Source organism: Paramisgurnus dabryanus, chromosome 24 (assembly GCF_030506205.2).
Source record: "Paramisgurnus dabryanus chromosome 24, PD_genome_1.1, whole genome shotgun sequence".
NCBI classification, from domain to species: Eukaryota; Metazoa; Chordata; class Actinopteri; order Cypriniformes; family Cobitidae; genus Paramisgurnus; species Paramisgurnus dabryanus.
In genome coordinates this window covers 15,267,637-15,283,668 of record NC_133360.1, presented here as the reverse complement: position 1 = coordinate 15,283,668, position 16,032 = coordinate 15,267,637, and the positions used below count along the sequence as shown (strand labels likewise).

Genomic DNA, 16,032 nt, shown 5'->3' with positions numbered 1-16,032 from the left:
TTGTGTGTGTGTGTGTTAGGGATGGTATTCAGGTACTTTTAAGTCGGAGCAATGATCGATCATGAAATACACAATTATTGTAAATTTACATTTGTGCATCTGGGTGACACTTTAATCCAAAGCAATTTACAACAGTGAGGAAAATGATTGCAGTTGTTTTTATTTTGTGAATGTTTTCAATTTTTCTTCGCAAGTTCCCAACACGGCTACAAACATACTTGCCAAAAAAGTGTCCCTCTTTATTTTATTTGTACATCAAAAAATGACAAGAACGTATGTTTAAATAGAGCTCAACTGGTATACATGTGCGTTAGCAGCTCAAACGTCACTGGTTTAACCCTTTACCTCGCGCAAGGGGAGGGGGGGTGAAAAGGTGACGTACACCTTCAAATTAATATCACTAAGGGATTTTTACGTCTTAAAGCCTAATTTTGGTCACTTTAAAGTTTTTTTAGAGAAGTGTCTGGAGGTGAAAATATTAAATAAAAATATTTATTATAGCAGTTTAAATTTATTGTAATAATTAGGGGTGTGACGGTCATTATATAACCGTGAGACCGACGGTTATAGTTGAACACCGTCATTAGAACTCTATAACCGCCAAAACCGTGTTATTAAAATAAAATTAAATTATTAAAACATTTTTTATCATAAAGAATTTTTAAATACTAATTAAAAACAATTGTTAACAGTCTGTGTTATACGCCCCCTCACGTTCTCACGCAGTGAAAAATACAGAGCGGAGCAGACACTGACAACGCGCTGACATACAGGACAGACCAGGTTACTTTTCGGTTTACTTTTGAGATTTAACATATTAAACAAAGTCTCACCTTTCAAATAATCTCTTCCTTCTAGTTAATTTATAGCATCAAATAAACATGAATGACCATGAGAAGGAATGTTGTTTTAACCGGGGAAAGGCGTCAGTACACTCCGCTTTTCAAGTTCAAATCCTCCCATGCTAATCTACTAACTCTCTTGAACGCACATTCACTGCTAGTTGTCTTGCTGTTAATTTTAAAGAAATGTAGAGCAAGTAGCTAATCAGTGTCTAGTTTGTTCAAACGCCGGGTGAGCACTGTGCAGCGCGTCTGCGGAGAGTGTTTGCTGCGCGTGGCCATTGTGCTTTTACACCGGCTGCGTTTAATAACATCTCAAGTTCATATTACTTTCTTTTACCTGCGCTTTTTTTTTAACAAAACCTCTTCAATACGCTTTTAATCCACATTGTTTTCGTGCTGTTCTGGTCCGTGTAATGACAGATATAGACACAATTACAGACATAAAAAGCCCAATGCACAAATATTTTTCTCCAAAGATTATTAAAATAGATGATAGATAGAGGATTAATTTATGCTGGGCAGAGAGTGACAGCGCGGTCTTCTGGCAACCGTGTGTTTTTTTGAAATATTTCATTGCTTTCTGTTAAATTGTTCAAAGTTTTTACTGTTTAAAACACACTTGGTATCACATTCATGATTTTATGGTAAAATGACACTTTCCCGTCAATCCACGAGCATTTAAACGAGCAAAACGCCCCCCACTGACGGTTATGTGACGAACCGTCACATTTGACTCCCGTCATAACCGTCATCACCAATTCTGAAACCGGCACACCCCTAGTAATAATTCTATATTGCATTATTTATTTATTTTGTTTTATACATAAAATTATCCAAAAAAGAGGTTTGTGTTGGTTTGCTGCATATTCTTCACAAATTAATAAATTACAGGCATTATTGTTACTGCTAAAAGGTTTAAACATATAAAAAATAAATTTTTATACCTTTCCAACAATATATAGTTTGTCGTGATAGATTAACATTTATGCAGGGCTCCAGACTAATTTTTTTCACTAGGAGCACAGTGGCCCTCAACTGAAAATTTTAGTGGCGCAACCAGAAAATTTAGGGGCACATGCCGTAAATCAACATGCTAACCAAATATTCACATTTCTACTAAGTAATTCACTGTATTACTAATAAATACTTTGATGATAGATTCAGAAAGTACAATGTACGGTTTTAAATTCAGTGTCACATCCCAAAAAAAGATCAAGTTTACTGGTCGCACATGTGGATGTAAAATTCAGTGGCACACTCTCAAATTTTGGTGGCAAATTGCCCCCATTTGGTGGCAGTCTGGAGCCCTGTATATGTGAAAAATACTGAAGTAAACTTAGGTGTCCCGCTAATGGGACAGTGCCAGTCAATGGGTAAAGGCCAAGGGAACATAAATGCTTAATATAGACTGTTTCATCGAACATGTGTGCGATTACGCGTCTGGTCAGAACTTTACTTCCGGTTTCTGTTTGTTTGGTCTGACTGGTTGCTGAAACTGAACTCTTAAACAAATACCTTGTCGAAAATAACAAATGTTTTGGTTTCCTAGGCAATCTGCATGTTGTTTATTTTGCTTGTTATATAAATAAACTACTTTAAAAGGACTTTGTTGTTATTTATTCTTAGCGGAGTTTACCAGAAGTTACGTGTTTTCCACAAAAGCCGCTTGTTTATGTTGTTACTGCTGAAACCGTCTATAGGTGTATAGATTTTGAATGAACTCCACTTGAATAAAAACATCTGACAAATGCATAAATGTAAATAAAAATGTATATATGACACACAAATCCTTCCAATTGGTATAATTATTCAGTGTACCTAATTAGTAGCTGTGTAACGCTCTTTTTTTTGTAGCTGTTTTTTGGCTGAGGTTAAAACCTGCTTAGGTTTTTATTTTTGTAAAGAAACCTGTTGTGACCAAAGTGTTAGGTGTTTGTAACCCAATAAATAATTGTATTTTCTATAAATTTGACAGTAGCCTTTTTGTCCCCATAAACATACACACACCGAAACATACCGAAAAAACCGTGACCCTAGAACAGTGATATGCACCGAACCGTGAGTCAATTTGAACCGTCACACCCCTACTAATTAGACATTGCCATATTTAGTATGTATATCTGACTTTGAGTGTATTGTTTAACTTAGACCTGCGTTGGTCATCACTCACGGTATCAGTATTGTATTGAATGTTTTGTGTTAGTAGGTTGTGGTCAGGTGAGGTGTTATACCTGGAATCAGTGTTTAAACCAGTATCAGTGTTTAGTTTATCTTCAAAAAAATATATATATATATTTCCTGTATCTATCTAATATTATTCTCCCTTTTTGCCTCACTTGTGGTCTTTGTTTTCCTAATACTCTCTTTAGTTAGTTTTTTTAACAATCCTTTTCCTCGCTGCTCTCTCTTTCTTTTCGTCACTCCCTCTCTCAGTCGAGGACAAGGAGGTGAAAGCCAAGCGGATTACAGTGGCAGTTTAATCTGGCCGACCTACCAAAGGATTTTTTCTTATGTGGCCGAGGGGGTGGGGAATTGGTGGGAATCGAAGTGTTTAAAGAGAATGGGATTTTGGATTCGGATGACATTGGTTGGTCTTGGAACTTGAGGGTGGTGAGGGTGGCATGGTGGGACACTGGGTGAGCAAGCGAGGGATGTTAATGCTAGTTTGTTACTAATTTGTTTCCATCTGTTCAGTCGTGTTGCATCTGTGGCTGTGCATTCCAAGAGTTTTAAGTAGAGGAGTCGTTTGATCTTAAGGCCCGTTCACACCAAGGACAATGACTATAACTAAATAAATAGTAATTTTTTTTATATATATTTTTGAACATTATAAAAAGTATTGCAAGGTCCACATTACAAATGATTATGATGACAATAAATAGTTTCAGCAACAACAACATAAACAAACGGCTTTTGTGGACCAAGCACAACTTCCTGTAGACTTCCACATAGAATCAATAACAACAGAGTGCTTTTAAAGTTGTTTATTTCTGATCACAAGAGAAATATATTAGCTTCATTCATATATTATATCTTAACACGCATCATCTATTACAGTAAGCTAACGTTACTGTGTAAACTTAATGTATACAATTTCGCTACAGGTCATTGAATTCTTGCCTGGCTGCCAAACCTCTCCGAACAGTTGTGATCCTTGCTCGTGGTCTCCCCTCGTCTTTAGCAAACCTTCGCTTCAGGCGCATAATCACTGGTTTATCAATGGTTTTTATGCAGAAAAAATATTGTTGGGATCACTTTCATAGCGATTTTCGTTTTAGCTGATAAACAACATTGAAAGCCAATAACAATCCATGCAAATTTAAAGGACTCAAACACTAAAAACAGGAAACTGCATAGCTATCATATAAACACCACCGGTGTGGACACTAATATAGTTATTGTTAAAGTTGATAGTTATCGCACTTGGCCTTTACTCGAATAATGCTCCGCTAGAAAATGTGTAGCTTCCAGTCGCTTCTGCAGTTTAACTATTCACTTTGATCGTTTTTAATTTACCAAAGTATGTAATAGACAAGCAAAGTTAATGACCACCCAGCTAGGCTAACCATAGTGACTAACCATCTAATGTGACCAACATTTGCCCAACCCCACCTCCGCACCGGCTCTTTACAACAGTTTCAGCTCTTTCGATTTGTATTTTAAATCTGCAGTGAAACGCTAGTTATATAGCTTTACCGCCTGGAACCGCTCAAAACACGCCGAGGGAATTGAATACAAGGGCCGTTTCAACGTAATGACTAAAGCTATATTGTTCTGCTGACATAAAATCAGCTCACTAACAGTAAAGTGGTCAAACAAAGCGGTAACGCTTGTCTCTCTCCGCACCTTCTTTGATGTGGCTCATATCGCTTGTACTTTCATCAGCTCTCCCCCGCTGTGAGAATTTAGAGGGAAAGGGTTCCTCCTCCAACGGGATTAGCTTCAAACTGGTACTTGTCCAGTGGCGTTGAGGTTTTTTAAAGGACTTGACTAACCTCCACTCACGGGAGACTTCGGGAGGTTAATGTGGGCTCTCGAATTGTTTGCCTTGCAATTAACATGCTGGATGGCCCTATGGGGGGAAGTCAAGAGCTGTAATGAGAACTTCATGCGGCTGCACCTATGGATGCAGTTAGCTGCAATACTGTAGGAGACATCTTGAGGGGTGCCCTGTAAACGGCTTTTGTTTCGTGAAATGGTTGTGTGCTGCTTACTGGTGTTTTTCTGTTTTTTTAGTCACCTCCAGTTGTGACATGCAAGCTTAGTATGATCTTCAATTGCTTCAATAGCATAGCATGTCAGTTTTCAAGAGCTGAGCATTAGGAAAAAGACTGTTTGTAATAAACATCTGGCCAGTTTCAAACCAAGCATTTACAGACCAAATCTCAAGGACTATTGCTGGTAGATTCCTAGAGATATATCTTGCTAAAGAGAGCAGTGTATTTGATAGCATGTGTTTGTTGTGGTTGTGGGTTCCCAGCATGGAAAAGCCAAGCTGGTTGACCAAATGATGTTGGTGATAACTTGGCAATGCTCATCCACCAGCACCAGACCAGCATTAAAATTCAAGCTGATTTGAAATTGTATTGGTGATTAATTTTCTAGTTTTATTTCATGTTTTATCATTTTAGAATAGCCAGTGGTCCTCTTGGCATGGTCGCTGTAGGAGACCTTATTTTAGCCAGCACCAGGTGCACAATGTTTTAGGGCTGTTATATGATACAGACCAAATGTAGGGGTGGATCTGCACGCAGCCCTTGGTTTAGACAGGGCGGGATGCTGGTGCAGATTTGTTGGAGTTGATCGGCGGAGGGCGTCTGAAAGGTCAGGTGTAGGGCGGAGGGTGCCAGGAATAGTGGTGTGAGATGCCTGCTCTGTTTGCTGGCACTATGAGGGACACCATGGGTCGGGCTTTCTATCAGTCTTCTAGTTCATGCCACCCTGTCCCATCAGAAGTTTTTTCATCTCTTTGTTTTGTTCTGTATCTTTATCAGTGTCCTCCTTTATCTTTCCTTCCGCTTCCCAAAAATCGCTTTGTAAAGGGTTGATCACACTGACAGTGAGAAAGCCACCATAAGCCATTTATTTAACAAGGTTAAGAAGTTCCCATGTTATTCAAAACAGCCCAAATATGGAAATATGCCTTAGAATGATCTATAGAAAAGTTACTGCCATTTTGAGGTTTGTTACATGCTTTACATTCATATTCAATAGTCTTGTACATGATATGATATATAAATAGTGCAAGAAACTTTTCCGTGAAGGTTAATCACGTAGAAGGAACAACCGGTTTTTACAGGCGATCCTATGGCAAGTTATGCATCCCACCAATAACATTACAGCACAGCGACTGGTGACTTCCAGCAATAAAATCGCAGTGGATGTGAATGGGGCTTTATTTGCTTTCCTCAATGTGTATAATCATCGTCTCTCCATCCTTTTTCGACTTTCGTTCTTCATCTCAAAACATGCAACGCTCTCTGGATCCGAAATGCCTGAGGGAGGGAATGCAGACAGGACCTGTCACCATGACAACGGCTTCTCCGAGCTGCCTGATACCCAGACTCTATTGAGGGAGGGGGTGGGGAGGTAGAGAAGAGGAGAGAGAGAGAGGGCGTGAAGGCAGACAACCCCGTTTCCCCCCGGGACTTTGCAGTTTGCGTGTTCACATGTAGAATTAGCATAAAGACAGAGAGACAGAAAGCTATATCAAGACAAAGATTAGAGAGAGACCTTGTTTTTGGGTTAGTTTGGTGGACACTTGTCCTCTTCGTGTCTCCAGGGTGTATGTTTGAGATCGGCATCGAGACCACTTCATTCATCACTTACATTGACACCAAATATTTGGTTTCTAATATCGCTCTAATTGTGTTATATCACAAGAGTCAAAGTAATACATTTACTGAAGCTGATCTTGGATAGGGGTCATAGTTTTGCTAGGGCTGTGACGGTGGCAAATTTTTACCACCGCGGTGGAACCATCAACAACAACCGCCGGTGTTGCGGTGGTGGGGTCCATGGGGGGGTTAGGGTGGTTTAAATGGTGAAAGAAAATAAAGTTTCACTAAATGCGCTTCCTGATGCGCGCGACTTTAACCTGGTAAAATTTTTATTTCACAACAAAAGACAAACGTGATGTGTATGTATCACTGTCACTGGAGACCAAAAGAAACTAAAGCAGATGCACAACACAGTGACATGGCTAAACTCCAACGTGCTGAGTTATGCTAAAATCCACCAGTTTAGTGGAAACGCCATACATGGTAATGTAGCGGAGATTTGTGTATTAACATAAAACAATGTTATAAATTTGTATCTTAGGCTTTAAATTACTGTACAACTTTTGTTATTATTATTTCACGTGTAAAAAAACCTTCAATTTTTACTTATTATTTTGTTTAATCATTCACCTGATATGTGACGTCACACAACCGCCGGTGGCACTTCACCACTGCGGTGGCATTGCACCACCGCGGTGGTGCGGTGGTCATGACAACCGTCCCACCCCTAAGTTTTGCCAAGTCTGGGTGGGCCTGATGACCGGGGCATCACAGCATTCATAGATGTTTGTATTGATATCAACTTGAACCTGGAGGCTTGCTTTATACATTTCTTTTATCAGTATGAGTGTTCCCTGGAATCAAGCCCATGACCTTGAAGAATAAAAATGTAGATGGGAACCAAAAGTGCCATCCAGGTCAAAATTATTTGGAAATACAGGCTGCTTAAGATGCACATTAGTTTATGTTATTATGCAATTTAGTGGTGTTTTGTGTATTATGTAATGTAGCTTAATTGCGTTGTTGTTTCTGAACTTGCTAATTAAAGGGCACTACAGATTGCAGGTGCCAAATCTGTGAACGTACCTCTCTGTTAAGGTATCCTGTTAAATTGAGGACGAGCCATAAGATCACTTCATTAGAAAGAAACATGGTTATTGTTTTGTTCTCGGAGACTTCATCGTCTGCTTTGGGTTAAGATATTTCTCTCAGGCTATTTACTTATTGATAGGAATGCTAGCACAGGTTAGCTTGACATGCGGGCGGCTGTATGCCGATGTTTGCAGTTATGCATCAACTGCCCCATCTTCTTCAGCAGCTGTGATTGTGGGTCTTCTGGTACTTAAGAGCAGGGCATGTTTATAAGTTCATCGTATTGCTTGGGAAAGAACAGTTCGAACATATTTGAACTTAGGTTAGCATTCATGTTACCACACCTATTGGCAGTGTAGTAACTTTCTGTGCAAGTGGAGAACTAAAGGTTGCCAGCGTGCTGTTGGACACTAGAAAGATTTGACCACTGGCTTGGGTGGGCTGACCACCGTTCGCCACAGCTGGTTAAGAGTTGGCTGACTTGGTTTCAGTGGTTGCACTTACAAACTGCATAAAGGGATTGTGGATTTGGACATGTGAGGGAACCCAAAACCATACATACCAGGAAGAGCTTGCAGAACTGCACTTGGGTTGATTGAGAAACTTGTTTGGAGGGGGAACTCTTGTTTTTGTTTTATGCTTTGCTTGGAAACAGTCCTGGTTTTCGAAGTCAGGACCAGGTGTTCTTTCTGACTCGGCTATATCACAACATCATTTGCTCTGTTTGTTCCTAACCGATTTCTATGCTGGGGTTGTCACAACACTAGAAATATAATGGGTGATGCCAGTACCAGTTTTTGATACCACTGCAAAAAAAAAGTTACATGCTCTTAAATGATTTTATTGCGTCGGTAGTTTAATTTACAAATTAAATAAAACCAATAGCATGCACTTTCATAATGAAGTAAACACTGCTAAAAGTTTATTTTAAATGTACAATGGGTGTATAAGGTGACAAGGCTTTCTCTTTTGCCATCTGCTCTAAGTGCCTCTTGGGTAAATACAGTCCGCTAGGTTTCCTATACAGTCCCTGCGATCAGCCTCTGTGAATGTTAACTATAATATGCTAAGCTCCTGAACACAGTAGCGGGAACTCCAGAGACTATCCAAATTTATTTTATTTCTGCCGGCATACTCAGATTCCAAAAACCAGAGAGAGAAAGCAAAACTACCATTTCAGCAGATGACATCAGCGGCCCCGATGGGAACACCCTTCCTGTCAACCATCTTCGGAATGTATGGATTGTAATATGACCACCTTAAACGTTTCACATCCACAATGGGGTGGCAACATGGCCACGTTGTCTCTGTTACTTTTCCTTAATTTCATCAAAATCTTAAATCTAGTTGAGTTAAATGAAGCTGAGCGTCTGCTTTATAAATGTTTCCTATAAAGTGCAATGATATATTTAACCCTCATCAGCAAAGCTAAACTAAATATACAAAAAGTTTGCTTTCCACATTGTGTCTTTAGGATATAAATTGACGGGTCTCTGAGAGGTGACATGATGTTAGTGTTGGATTTTTATTGAAATTCAAATGTGTGGTATATGAATGTTTCTTTGTGTGCTTCCTCACAGACCTTCTTTTTCAGTGTAATTAAAGTGCAAAGGCTACAGAGGGCATTTGTGCATGTGTGTATGGCTGCTGTGAGTAAAACAGCAAGATAACCTGACACGGCCAATGAGGTGGTGAGCCGGGTCAGGGCGTTGTAGCCTACTGTCAGTCCTGTTTAATTTAAATCTTAGCTGGTCTTCCTTGCACTGAGTTTGGGCATGTATTTGTATCATTCATTTGGTTGGTATACATTTGTGTTTGACCTTTAGATGGAGTAGATGGACTACTTTTCATGTAGCTTAGTTTTGACCTTGGCAATAGCAAAGCCACGATCATGGGTTCAATTCCTAGAGAATAGCTTAACTCTTATAGCAAAATGTATACTGTAAGTTGCTTTGTATAAAAGGATCTGCCAAATGCATTCATGTAAATGTAGATGAATGGTAATCATTTGACCAGTAAGGTCTAAGATTGCTTGGAGCTTAGCTAGATTAGTATATAAAGGTTTTATGAGGTTTGAAGAAGATACAGTACATTTTGTATGAAATGTTGTGTTTCCAGCTGCACTTGAAGTCCAGCCAGTACATCTGTTGACTACCAAATGGGACTAAGCGTCTTTGCTAGTGCTGTTGGAACATTCTTCATTTGTATTGTAACTGATAATGCAGATAACTGGTTGGCAGAGTGGGGGGGGGGGTTCTCTCTGCACATCTGTCTCTTTTTTTACATTTCACAAAGAAACTTCTGCTTCTGCATTTCCTATACCTCAACTGTGTCCCTGTTGCTCGGCTGTGTCGCTGTAGCTTAATCTTTTTTCTGTAGCTGTGCTGTGTTCCTGTTGCTCGGCTGTGTTTACCTGTTGCTCGGCTGTGTTTACCTGTTGCTCGGCTGTGTTTACCTGTTGCTCGGCTGTGTTTTCCTGTTGCTCGGCTGTGTTTTCCTATTGCTCGGCTGTGTCCCTTTGTTGCTCGGCTGTGTCCCTGTAGCTTAATGGTTTTTCAAAGAAACTTTTGCTTCTGCATTTCCTGTACCTCAACTGTGTCCCTGTTGCTCGGCTGTGTCCCTGTTGCTCGGCTGTGTCCCTTTTGCTCGGCTGTGTCCCTGTTGCTCGGCTGTGACCCTGTTGCTCGGCTGTGACCATGTTGCTCGGCTGTGTCCTTGTTTCTCGGCTGTGTCCCTGTAGCTTAATGGTTTTTCTGTAGCTCTGCTGTGTTCTTGTAGCTCGGCAGTGTTTTCTTGTAGCTCGGCAGTGTTTTCTTGTATCTCGGCAGTGTTTTCCTGTTGCTCGGATGTGTTTTCCTGTTGCTTGGCTGTGTTTCTGTAGCTTGGCTGTCTTCCTGTAGCTTGATTTGTAGAATGCACTGTACAAGTCACTTTGGATACAAGCAGTTTCCAGATGTGTTTCTGTAAGTTCAGCTGTGTTCCTGTAAGTTCAGCTGTGTTCCTGTAAGTTCAGCTATGTCCCTGTAAGTTCAGCTGTGTTGTCCCTGTAAGTTCGGCTGTGTTGTCCCTGTAAGTTCGGCTGTGTTGTCCCTGTAAGTTCGGCTGTGTTGTCCCTGTAAGTTCGGCTGTGTTGTCCCTGTAAGTTCGGCTGTGTTGTCCCTGTAAGTTCGGCTGTGTTGTCCCTGTAAGTTCGGCTGTGTTGTCCCTGTAAGTTCGGCTGTGTTGTCCCTGTAAGTTCGGCTGTGTTGTCCCTGTAAGTTCGGCTGTGTTGTCCCTGTAAGTTCGGCTGTGTTGTCCCTGTAAGTTCGGCTGTGTTGTCCCTGTAAGTTCGGCTGTGTTGTCCCTGTAAGTTCGGCTGTGTTGTCCCTGTAAGTTCGGCTGTGTTGTCCCTGTAAGTTCGGCTGTGTTGTCCCTGTAAGTTCGGCTGTGTTGTCCCTGTAAGTACGGCTGTGTTGTCCCTGTAAGTTCGGCTGTGTTGTCCCTGTAAGTTCGGCTGTTTTACTGAAGCTTAATTTGTAGAATGCACTGTAAGTCACTTGGGATACTAGCAGTTTCCAGATGTGTTTCTGTTAGTTCAGCTGTGTTCCTGTTAGTTTTGCTGTGTTCTCCTGTAGCTCGGCTCTGTTCTCCTGTAGCTCGGCTGTGTTCTCCTGTAGCTCGGCTGTGTTCTCCTGTAGCTCGGCTGTGTTCTCCTGTAGCTCGGCTGTGTTCTCCTGTAGCTCGGCTGTGTTCCCCTGTAGCTCGGCTGTGTTCCCGTGTAGCTCAGCTGTGTTACTGTAGCTTAATTTGTAAAATGCACTGTAAGTCACTTGGGCTACAAGCAGTTTCCAGATGTGTTCATGTTAGTTCAGCTGTGTTCATGTTAGTTTTGCTGTGTTTTCCTGTAGCACGGCTGTGTTTTCCTGTAGCACGGCTGTGTTTTCCTGTAGCACGGCTGTGTTTTCCTGTAGCTCGGCTGTGTTTTCCTGTAGCACGGCTGTGTTTTCCTGTAGCTCGGCTGTGTTCCCCTGTAGCTCGGCTGTGTTTTCCTGTAGCTCGGCTGTGTTTTCCTGTACCTCGGCTGTGTGTTCCTGTACCTCGGCTGCGTGTTCCTGAAGCTCGGCTGTGTATTCCTGAAGCTCGACTGTGTGTTCCTGTAGTTTTATTTGTAGAATGCACTGTAAGTAACTTTGGGTACAAGCTTTGCCAAATGTGTTAATGTAAATGTACCCGTTTCTACACACACTTGTGTATGGACACAAGCCCTTGAGCAAGCATAATTGTAGGCCATTGAGAGAGACAACGCTTTGGGGTTCTGGGAATACAGTGTTTTTGTGTGTGCGTACATGCGTGTGTATTTATGGGGTGGGGGTTTACATGAGGGGTTTCCTCTGCAGATTTGTTTACCGGTAATTAATTCACCTGATTGATACAACAGCTGTTGGCACCATGGGAGGGAAGCGGGGAAAGAGAGAGCGACCCTTTTCATAGTGGCTCTCCCGTGTTACACAGTGTAGATTGCCATTCCAGCGCTCCATTGATTAAAAGGCACATCTGTCAGCCAGCACTGCTGATTATGGCTGCCTGTGCTCGCAGGCTAATCTTTATGGAGTCAACTTCACTGACAGAGTTATTGGAATTGGGGGATGTTGGGAAATTAGGAGTGGAAGAGGAGTAAGAGTGGTAGATGAGAGGGTCAGCAAATGTGATGAAAGGCAGTAAATGGACAGAACTTTACTTGCTCAAACACAGAGCTGAGAGATTTAAAAATATTGTGTTTGTTTAAGCTGTTGCCTTATAGTTTTAACTAAGTTGTCGCTGGCATCTAATTTGATCTTTTTTCAACATTTTTGTCCGTGCATTCTTCCAAATTAAAAAGTTGTTTTACACATTTTATCAGTATGTGTGTTCTCTGGGTATTGAACTTATGACCTTTTGCACGGCTAATATTAAATTATTATTCCTTTACCAATTAAGATACATGAACTGCATTATTGGAACTATGGCTTGTGTCTTTGTTTAAAAACTAATTTGCATAATGCTGAAGTGTAATACTTCGTGATAGGACTTTTTAAAACAAAAACAGAGTCTTGAGTCTTGTTAAGCAAGCAGGTGTACATTCAATACAATGATGACTCCATTCCTACAAGTTTATGATTTCCATGTTGTGAGTGCATCACTAATTCATCTCGTGCTAAGATCTTAACAACTGCTTGTTACCCACGTACGTGTGGATGTATTACTCGGCAGGTGATATAGGTTACCCTGTTCATACAATAGCAGATAAGGCAGGATCCATTCCTCCTGGAACCCTGCACCAGATCGATGCCCAGATTAAGCCGTTCACCCTCTGTCCACCACCCAGCTGAGCTCAGCGATTGATGCTAATAATTAAAACAGCAGTGGCTAATTACTTCACAGGCTTTGGATGATGTCTGTGTGTGTGGATGTTAAACATGCATTTGAAGACATCAGGTGAGTAGGGGTTAAACATTCTGGAAACATCCGTTCATGTTTAATTAAATCCTTGTTAACCCTTATCATGCCAACTTGTTTAGCTTACTTTCTTTCCAAAGAAGTATAAACAAGGTGGGATGATAAAGGTTTTAGAAATTGTTCACCCAAAATGTACATCCTCACCTCCATACTGTATTTTTTTACTGTACTCAAAATTTTGCAGTACAGTTTGACAGTTGTAGCTCAATTGGTAGAGCATTTCGTTAGCAAAGTCATAGGTTCGATCCACACATACTGACCGAAATGTATACCTTGAAGTCACTTTGGATGAAGACATCTGCAAAATGTATATGTAAATGCACATTTCAGTCTGTTACTCATACAAACCTGTTGTCACCGATTTTGCTTTTATGGTTTATTTTTGTCCACTTTGGTGTTGGAGGGCCATTGTGAATATAAACGGTTTCGTAAATTTGTGCTCCACAGAACTAACACTGGCACAGAAAGACGTGAATAATGGCAAAATTTTCATTTTAAAGAGAACTATTCCTTTAACAAGATCTGGGATGTATCCGCTTATGTGCTCGAGAGAGCAAGCGAGGGAGATAGCGGTAGCAAACAGCCAGGCCTATCAAAAGCCACGGGCTCCTTTAAACTCTATCTTAATTCTGCTCTCTCTCTCTCTTTCACTCCCTGGCTGGGCGAGTGATTGACGGCCTGAGGGTTTTAATGGGCACCAGAGAGCGGTAGAGCCAAGGACTGAGTTGTCATGGCAACAAGCCGATTGGGCCTTCTGCCTCTCTACCTGAGCGCAGTGAAGTCTCGCTCGGTGTGTGCTCGCGCGAGCTACGAATCGCTCCCATAGCTCATCCCTTCCCGCTGACTGGATGCGGTCATTCTGCCCAGTGATTTTCTCATAGTTCATAGTGTTAATGAAAGTATTTATCCTGCTGCCTTCCGGATTTCCACTCGTTCATATGCTGTGACAATAGACTGCGAGCCATTGTGCTGGTTAAACCTACACCGGCCGCTGTGTAAACAAAATCTCACCAGCCTGATCTGTCACTCAGCCCCTCCTTCCCCTTAACCAAACATACTCGCCAATCTCTCCACCGCATGCAAACACTGTGGCTGGCCCTACCTCACCTGTTATCTACCCCACGCCAGCCTCTGGCTCTATTTTATTCCCCGATTATGAGAAAGTGCGTCCTTGTGCATGGATGATATGGAAATTCATTGGGTTTTCTGTGATTGACACGTTTGTTGGAGCGTGTTGATGGAATAAAACTCTTGTCATATAGACTACTAACCCTTATGCTGTTTTACTGTTATTTTTTTTTATGAACCCGAGCTAAAAAGCTTTACATTTGTTTTGTTTGAGTGAAGAGACATAAATAAGATTTATAATCCATGTTGGATTTCCAGCAATGATTTTTATTAAATAAAATAACAAAATTTTGATCTGTTTCTCTAACACAAGTGCCCAATTTGTATAAATGCGTACAAACTCTAACATATGTTTTACTACGATCTGCTTTTGTACCAGTTATATTGGTTCGTTTTTGCACATTTCACTTTGCATGAATTTATGCAAATTAGCCAATAGCCACCTTGTAAAATAGTAGTTATGAAATCCTGTGAGATCAGGCTGGGTTGTAACACTGCTGTCATAGTCAGTCAGACGTATTTGTAATATGTAAATGTTAGTGTTGAGCACAGATTAATCGTGATTAATCGCATAAAAATAAAAGTGATTTTTGTCATAATATATGTGTGTGTATATTTAACCACACACACATACATATATTCATTTCAGAAATGTTTTATTTATATATAATTTTTTTTATTTATATATCATGTAGAATATATAAAATAGAAATAAATAAATATTTAATTATTTATATAAAACATTTACATGATTTTTTTACATGATATATATCATGTAAATGTTTTTTTAAATACATGTGTGTATTTATAATTACACACAGCACACACTCATATATTATGCAAAAAATCTTTTATTTTGTATGCGATTAATCGCGGATAATCTTCCCCTTTTGTTTCTGAACTGTTCACATTTAAGACATAACCGAATGTGTTTACTTTTGTGTTTGCAAATTTTGAGATCCTTTTGTGTAAACATGTCTTCTCAAGCACAAAAAAACATGAACTCAGTTTTAGGTGTTATCTTAAGCCTAAAGATGCGTCTTTCCGGACGTGCGCACTCACAAATCTTCTCAAACAGCGCGTGAGTAACGCATTGACATTGACGTCAACTTTGACATTGACATGACTTTTTGAGGTCTTCTTTAATTGAGTATTTTTTAGTTAGCAAGGTTTCAAAACATGCAAATTGTAAACTTTCATTACAGTAACAGTTCAGTAAACTGACCTGAGCATCGTTCACGCTGGCCAACATTGGGCTATCCTTATAGTCGAGTATACTTACAGTGCGTTGTGGGTCGAATGAAGCCCTGAAGGGATTTTAGTCAAATATGTACCTGCAGGGGTCAGCTCCTAATGCTTTCCACCAGGGGCAAGTGCTTACCATCTACCTCTTTTATGAGACTAAACGTTGTCTTTACTGTACGTGTGTGCTTGTGTTTAGCTTTAGTTCTGTTACAGCTCAGTGTGTGTGTGAGAGAGAGAGCTGTAAATAGGAAATTTGCATATGCGTGTGTATAAACCAGTGCCCTTTGACCTCATGGGGTCAGTGCTGAGTGTCTGGGCTGTTAAGGTCAGCTGCAGTGAGGCAGTTCACCCTCCTCCACTCAGACAAGAGGGATGGATAGAGGGGGATCTGATTACAGGATGGAGGAGGGGTGTCAGGTCATGTGTAATCCCCCTGGCTCCCCCTCTTTACCGGCATGGGAAAGACA

General features: G+C 40.7%; 1 protein-coding gene across 2 annotated transcripts in view; it reads left to right on the top strand.

The window, feature by feature from the left end:
* Positions 1-16,032, top strand: part of ssbp4 (single stranded DNA binding protein 4) — a 107,922-nt gene that overhangs the window by 76,920 nt on the left and 14,970 nt on the right. The gene's annotated exons all lie outside the window — the stretch shown is intronic.